The 7,010-nt window shown below is 37.4% G+C and overlaps 1 non-coding gene across 1 annotated transcript; it reads right to left on the bottom strand.

Annotated features, from left to right (window-relative positions):
- Positions 1-5,820: 5,820 nt before the first annotated feature.
- LOC138164501 (U6 spliceosomal RNA) lies at positions 5,821-5,927 on the bottom strand. The gene has a single exon (XR_011169083.1). It is a non-coding gene; the product is annotated as a U6 spliceosomal RNA (small nuclear RNA).
- Between the last annotated feature and the right edge of the window lie 1,083 nt (positions 5,928-7,010).

The raw sequence follows: 7,010 nt of genomic DNA, 5'->3' as shown, positions 1-7,010 counted from the left end.
GAAGGAAGGAAGGAAGGAAGGAAGGAAGGAAGGAAGGAAGGAAGGAAGGAAGGAAGGAAGGAAGGAAGGAAGGAAGGAAGGAAGGAAAAGAGGGAGGGAAGAAGGAAGGGACATTGTTTGATGTTGGGCAAAGGATCTGGTCATCTCTCTACCTGATGACCTGTGGTTATGACTATATGTAGAAAGAAATAATCTTTTTTTCCCTCACTGAAATAGGGATGGGTGAATTAAAATCTTTTGAAGAGAGAAAATTGAAACAATTGTTTGAAGGATTATTCTTAGATGGTTCCTTGCGTATATGGAAGGGAAAAGAAGAGGCAATGGAAGAATGGTCCTCAGTTGGAAAGGGGAGGTAGCAGGGAAAGGGGAGAGAGTGGTGAATCTCACTGTCCAAAGCAGTTCCTATTACTGTCATTGCCTCTGTTTCAATTGGGGGAAATGGATGGGTGAGTGGAGGCTGGGAAAAGACTGTAGCTGTTATTTATCAAGAGCTACAAATGGTATAACTCTCAATTTTCTTGTCTCTTACTTTGTTCTTGTACTCATGTACAACTAATATATACCAATTGACATTAAAAAGTCTTTGTTTTCTGCCATATACTTCTGTTTAACAGATAATACACAGGAGGCACTGAATTTTTGGAACTCCAGCCTTTAACAGGTTCACTCTTTATCTGGTCAGACAGGCAGACACCTTCAGAGGGGTTAATAATCAGTTTTATTCTTGTTTAATCTCTCAGAAAGGTTGCTTTTAATGGGAACACTATTTCTTACAGCATTCCCTAATTACCCTTCTCACAGGAGACAGTGAGAAGGGGGGCAACTACCCCTACATCTTGATGGTGTCAATTGAGACAGACACAACCTGCGCACTCCCTTAAATCCCCTCAGGCTTCAAAGGGGGTTGCCTGAGTCAGTTACATGCATTCTTCTATGCATTACTCATAGTTTCCCCCACGGGTTCCCCCCTCACCAATTAGTGCCAACTTGCTTTAAAGGACAACAGACCTAGAAGATGTCTTGCCAACATTAAGGTCACAAGTTAACTTAAAGCAATATCATTATTCTGTTCAAGTGTAGTAAAGATTAATTATGTTACCCCTGTATGTATGTATGTACAACCTCTGCAGGGCTGCCTATCACTACGATTCTAGGAACTACTATTTAGAATCCTTGGATCTATTCTGGGAGTTATTATATAACACCTGGAAAGTAGACATTGCCATGGTCATGGATCCTGAGAAACTGAACTAAAAAGGATAACAAAATCCTCTTTACATATTGCTTCTCAAAAAGAAAATTTTTTCCTATATGATTTACAAGGTGCATGTGTGTGTCTGTGTGTCTTTCTGTATGTCCTTGAGGAAAGGTAAAAGCAGTTAAGCAGGATTATAATAACTCTTAAGGATACCCAGAAAGAGAAGAGGGGAGGTTACTCTCTTTCAATGATCTGAATGAGTCAGCAGGTCTTCCTGCTTGGTGGCCAATAAGAGTTTTCCTTTGTCAGCTAAAGATACAGACATTTTTATTGTTGAGTAAAGTGTCCTTGATGTCCCAATAGACCAATTCCAATGGATACCCCAAGAAGAAGGGGAGGAAGGAAGATAAGACAGAAAGAAGTAAAAAAAAAAGTGGGAAGGAAGGAAATAAAGAAAGAGAAAATGAAGAAGCAACTAAACAATGAAGGAAATAGGGGAATAAAGAAGAGACAAATAATTTAAGTTCCCATTTCTCCCCATCTCTTCATAAAATAAAATAAACCATATTCAGTTCTAATTTAATTCTTTTTTTGTTCCCCTAATGCTTCTAACTCTAATTCCTATGATTTCGTTGTCTTCTTATTATAAAACAAACAGGAACAATGAGAAAACTCCTTAATTTCTCATACAGCTTTATCCTCTGTACCTTTTTGGTTCTCTTAATGTTTAATAAGTGTACAAATTCTAAATTCGTAGAATTCTAAAAATAATAGGACTCTAAAGACAGTTTTCTACCTAACATAGTATTCACTGTATCTTTCACCCTTTCTCTAAAGGCATTCATATTTTGAGCAGTCAAGAAAACTTCCTGTTTTTTACGGTCAAGAAATATTCTTCTCTACTCAAATTGTTTATTTTGTAGCCAAGAGGGGGAAAAAAGAGTATCTTCCTTATTCATTATTTTGCATAAGGTATGGTACAAAGAATTAAGGTCCTTGCATTATATCTATGTTTCCCTACATTATATACATAGATTCACAAGAACTATACTTAGCAGTTTTGTTTATACAACAAGCAATATTTTTTGTTTGTTTATTTTTGATACATTTTTCTTTTTTTAATTTTGAGTTCCAGATTTTCTCTCTCCTCCCTTCCTCACCCACTGAAAAGGCAAACAATATATCAGTTATATATGTTAAATCATCTAAAACATATTTCCATATTAACCATTTTGTAAAAAAAAATAAAATGAGAAAATTATACTTCAATTTTCACTCAGAGTCCATGAGTTCTCTCTCTGAAGTTGTATAGTATTTTTTGTCATGAGTCATTTACAATTGTATGGGACCACTATATTGATCAGAGTACCAAGTGTTTCACAGTAAATCATCATTACAAGATTGTTGTTACTGTGTACAATAATTCCCCTGTTCTTCTCATGTCATTTGGAATCAGTTCACATAGGTCTTGCCCTGATTTTTTTTCTGAAACCACTCCCTCATCATTTCTCATAGCACAATAGTACTCTATCACAATCATATGCTACAACTTGTTTGATCATTCACCGATGATGAGCATCAGCTCAATTTCCAGTTCTTTGACAGTACCAAAAGGACTGCTATTAATATTTGCATACATATAGGTCCTTTATCTTTTCTTTTTATCTCTTTGGAGATAAAGACCCTATAATAGTATTGCTGGATCAAAGGGTATGCAGTTTTATAGCCCTTTGAGTTAAGCTCCAGATTACTCTCCAGAATGGATGGACCACTTCACTACTCCAAAAATTCATTATTGTACCTAATTTCTCTCATCCTTTCCAATATTTGTCATTTCTGATGGTTGTGAGGTGGTATCTTAGAGTTGTTTTAATTTGCCTTTCTCTAGTCAATTGTAACTTAGAGAATTTCTTCATATGGCTATCACATACCATGCCCTTCTATCCTCCACTGGTGTTTGAAGTCTTTGTTTCCATGACACCATCTATCCATCTCATCCTCTGTCATCCCCTTTTCATTTTACCTTCAATATTCACTAGCATTAAGGTCTTTTCCAATGAATCTCACTATGTGACTAAAATGAGCTTGAATTAATTTCTATAAGTTTTGACTGATTTGATCTCCTTGCCAACCAAGGGACTCTCAAAAGTCTTCTCAAGCACCACCATTCCAACATATGAATTCTATAGTGCTCAGTTTTCCTTTTAGTCCAAATCTCACAGTCTTACATTGCTACATACATAGCTTTGACTTTGTCAAAGTTTTGACCTTGGACCTTTGTCAGCAACGTGATGTCTCTGCTTTTTAAGTATGCCATTCAGATTTTCCATAGCTTTCCTTCCAAGTAGCAAGTGTATTTTCAATTCATGGATGCAATCTCTGTCTGTAGTGATCTTTGAGGCCAAGAGTATAAAATCTGACATGGCTTCCATTTCTTCTCCCTCTGTTTGCCAGGAAATGATGAGACCAGTTGCCATGATCTTAGTTTTATTTGGGTTTTTTTTGTTATGTATTTGTTTTTGATATTAAGCTTCAACAAAATTTTCACACTCTCCTCTTTCATCCTCATGAAGAGGGTCTTAATTCATCTTTGCTTTCTGCCAACAGAGTAGTACTCTCTGCATATCTAAGATTGGAATTTCTTCCAGCAACTTTAATTCCAACTTTTGATTCATTGAGTCTGGCATTTTGAATGATATATTCTTCATATAAGTTAAATAAATAAGATGACAATATACATTTCTTTCATACAGTTTTCCCAATCTTAAAATAATCAGTTGTTTCATGTTTGGGTCTAATTGTTGCTTCTTGGCCTACAGGTTTGTTAGGCAACAAGATTATTGGGTACTTCCAAATCTCTGAAAACTTGACACATTTTGTTGTGATCCCCACAGTCAAAAGCTTTAGTGTAGTCAATGAAGGACAATTAGAGCTTTTCTGGAACTCCCTTGCATTGGCTCATTCTATTCACATTCATAATTAAGATGGTTAACTGTGCATTGGTAAGGGTTATGGGATTTAAAGATCTCCCATGCCCCATGGACGTGCTGACATAGCAGAGCAAGAGAAAGTGAAAAGCCGAGCTAACGGTCCTGCGGTTGGCAGTTGGCGGCAGTTGCCTTTTTTTTTTTTGAGTTAGGACCCCTGCTGAGCACTGCCAGGGGCCGGAGCTGCTGGGAGCAGGACTTTCTGCTAAGGACTCCTGCTGAGGACTGCCAGGGGCCGGAGCTGCTGGGAGCGCGCTTCCCGGACGCTGGGTGGTTGCTGTGAGTGGGGAGAGGAGGACCTTTGCCTGAGGTAGCCTGTTCTGTTTTAAAGGCTTGAAAATGTGGGTGCTTTCTACTTTATCTACCTGTGCCAATATCATAACTACTCTGATGGCTTTCACTTTCTGGTTTTGGGACTCAGTCTTTTGGTATCTTAATAAATTTTCTAGTTTATTTCCCCAAATGGCAAACCTGATGTATTTTGTGATGGATAATTATATCAGCATATTTGTAATCTCTATAGGCATTGTGAATATGGCATTGCTGATACAGCATTCCATCCCATTTTCCTATTTATCTTTCTCTCTTTTTATCCTGTTCTTTCTCAAAAGTCTGTCTTGTATCTGACCACTGGCTGCCCTTAATCTGCTCTCCTCATCTCAATATTTCTTTTCCTTTTTCCCTCCTATGTTCCCTGTTGGGTAAGATAGATTTCTATACCAACTAAATGTGTGTATTCTTCCCTCTTTGAACCAATTCTGATGAGAGTGAGGTTCAAGCATGGCCTACCACCTCCCATTTTTTCCCCTGCATTGTAAGAGCTTTTCCTTGTATATCTCCTTATGTCAGAAAAATTTCCAATTGTATCTCTACATTCCCTCTTCTCCCAGTATATCTCTTTTTTTCATTCCTTTTTTTTAATCATCCTAACATGATTGACCCATGCCCATACCCTCTAGATATGCAGACTCCTGTTATTGTTCAGTTATTTTTTTAATCACACCTGACTCTTTGTGACCTCATTTTGGGTTTTCTTGGCAAAAATATTGGAGTGATTAGCTATTTCCTTTTCCAGGTCCTTTTATAGATAAAGAACTGAGGCAAACAGGGTTAATTGACTTGCCCAGGGTTGTACAACTAGTAAGTGACTGAGATCAGATTTGAACTTGGGAAAATGAGATTTCTTGGCTTCAGATCTGGAACTCTATTAACTGTGCCATTTAGTACTCTAGACTCCTCACTGTATTAAGTGCATATCTGTGCATAACTGTGGAGTCACATTTGTTTGTTTGTGCTTTTTTTCTGGCTTCTTGCAATATTTTGTTCTTGATCTCTGGAATTTGACTATAAAATTCATGGGAGATTTTGTTTTGAAATCTCTTTCAGGAAGTGATCAGTGATGAAGTTTTCTTTGATAAGTTCTTGAAATATAATGTTTAAGCTCTTTTATTTTTTGATTATTGCTTTCAGGTATTCCCATAATTCTTATATTATCTCTTCTCAATCTATTGCTAGGTCAATTGTTATTTCCAATGAGAAATTTCAGATTTTCTTTATTTTTTTCATTCTTTTGACTTTGTTTTATTGTTTCTTGACATCTCGTGGAGTCATTAGCTTCCTATTGCCCTATTCTATTTTTTAATGTAATTTTTCATGAATTTGTGTGTTATCCTTGTGCAGGGGCCATGCTAATCTTCTCTATATCATTCCAATTTTAGTATATGTGCTGCCAAAGGAAGTACTTCTAATTTTTAAGGAATTATTTTCTTCAGTGAGATTTTGTATCTCTTTTTCTATTAGGTCAATTCTGCTTTTTAAGGAGCTCTTATTTTCAGGAAATTTTGTACTTTTTTTTAAGCCATTAAGTTAATTCTGTTAAGGCAATATTTTCCTCAGTATTTTTTTTGCCTCTTTTACCAAGCTGCTAATTCTCTTTCCATAATTGTCTTACATCATTATCATTTCTCTTCCATCTTTCTCAACCTCTTGTCTCTTTCAGTCTTCAGTAATTCTTGATGTCCTTGGATCTAATTAAATTTTTTTCTTTTAGGCTTTGCCTGTAGCTGTTATCTTCTTCAAAATTTATGTCTTGCTCTTCCCTGACAGCATAGTAGCTTTTTATGGTGAAGTTCTTTTGTTGTTGCTATTTGCTTATTTTCCAAGCCTATTCCTTCACTTTGAACTTCATGTTAAAGTGGTCTTGTGCTCACCTGTGGGTGGAGCAGCACTAGGGCAAGCTTCAGGCTTTTTTTCTGTGTGTGTGTGTGTGTGTGTGTGTGTGTGTGTGTGTGTGTGTTCATGTGCTGCTACTGTTTTCAGAGCTAGTTCTGTGGGTCTGCAAGATTTTGGTGCTTCCAAGGTGGAGTGATCCTGGGAGAAGTGAAGTTACTGCTCTCATTTTCTTTCTGGTCTTTACCTAGGAAGAGCTCCTACTCCCCTGCTCCTCTGCTCCTATACTCCACTGAAGTCACAAATTCTACTGTTCTTGGCCCTGGAACTGTGACTAGGATCTTTGCTCCTTTGTGACCAATCATAGACCCCCTTCTCTGTCCTGGAGCTGCAATACAGAACTCCTTATGTGGAATAGAGTTCCCACTGAATGCCAGCTATACCCAGTGTCTGTAAAGTGTCCCTTGTCATCTTTTTCTGGCCAGTTGTCTTACTCTTTTACTATCTCTGAGCTGAGAGCTCCTGAAGCTTCAGCTTCTGATTCTAATGGTTGCAGCCACCTCCAAGACCTATCGGTAATGCTTCGGCTCATTAACCCCAATGTTACAGACCTTTCCTGTTGACTCCTAGGTTGTCTTAGGCTAGAAAAAATTTCT

Source organism: Petaurus breviceps, unplaced genomic scaffold, assembly GCF_028583685.1.
Source record: "Petaurus breviceps papuanus isolate PSGF00001 unplaced genomic scaffold, PetGlider_PUasm1.0 189, whole genome shotgun sequence".
In the NCBI taxonomy this organism is placed as follows: domain Eukaryota; kingdom Metazoa; phylum Chordata; class Mammalia; order Diprotodontia; family Petauridae; genus Petaurus; species Petaurus breviceps.
This window is presented reverse-complemented; position numbering and strand designations above follow the sequence as displayed.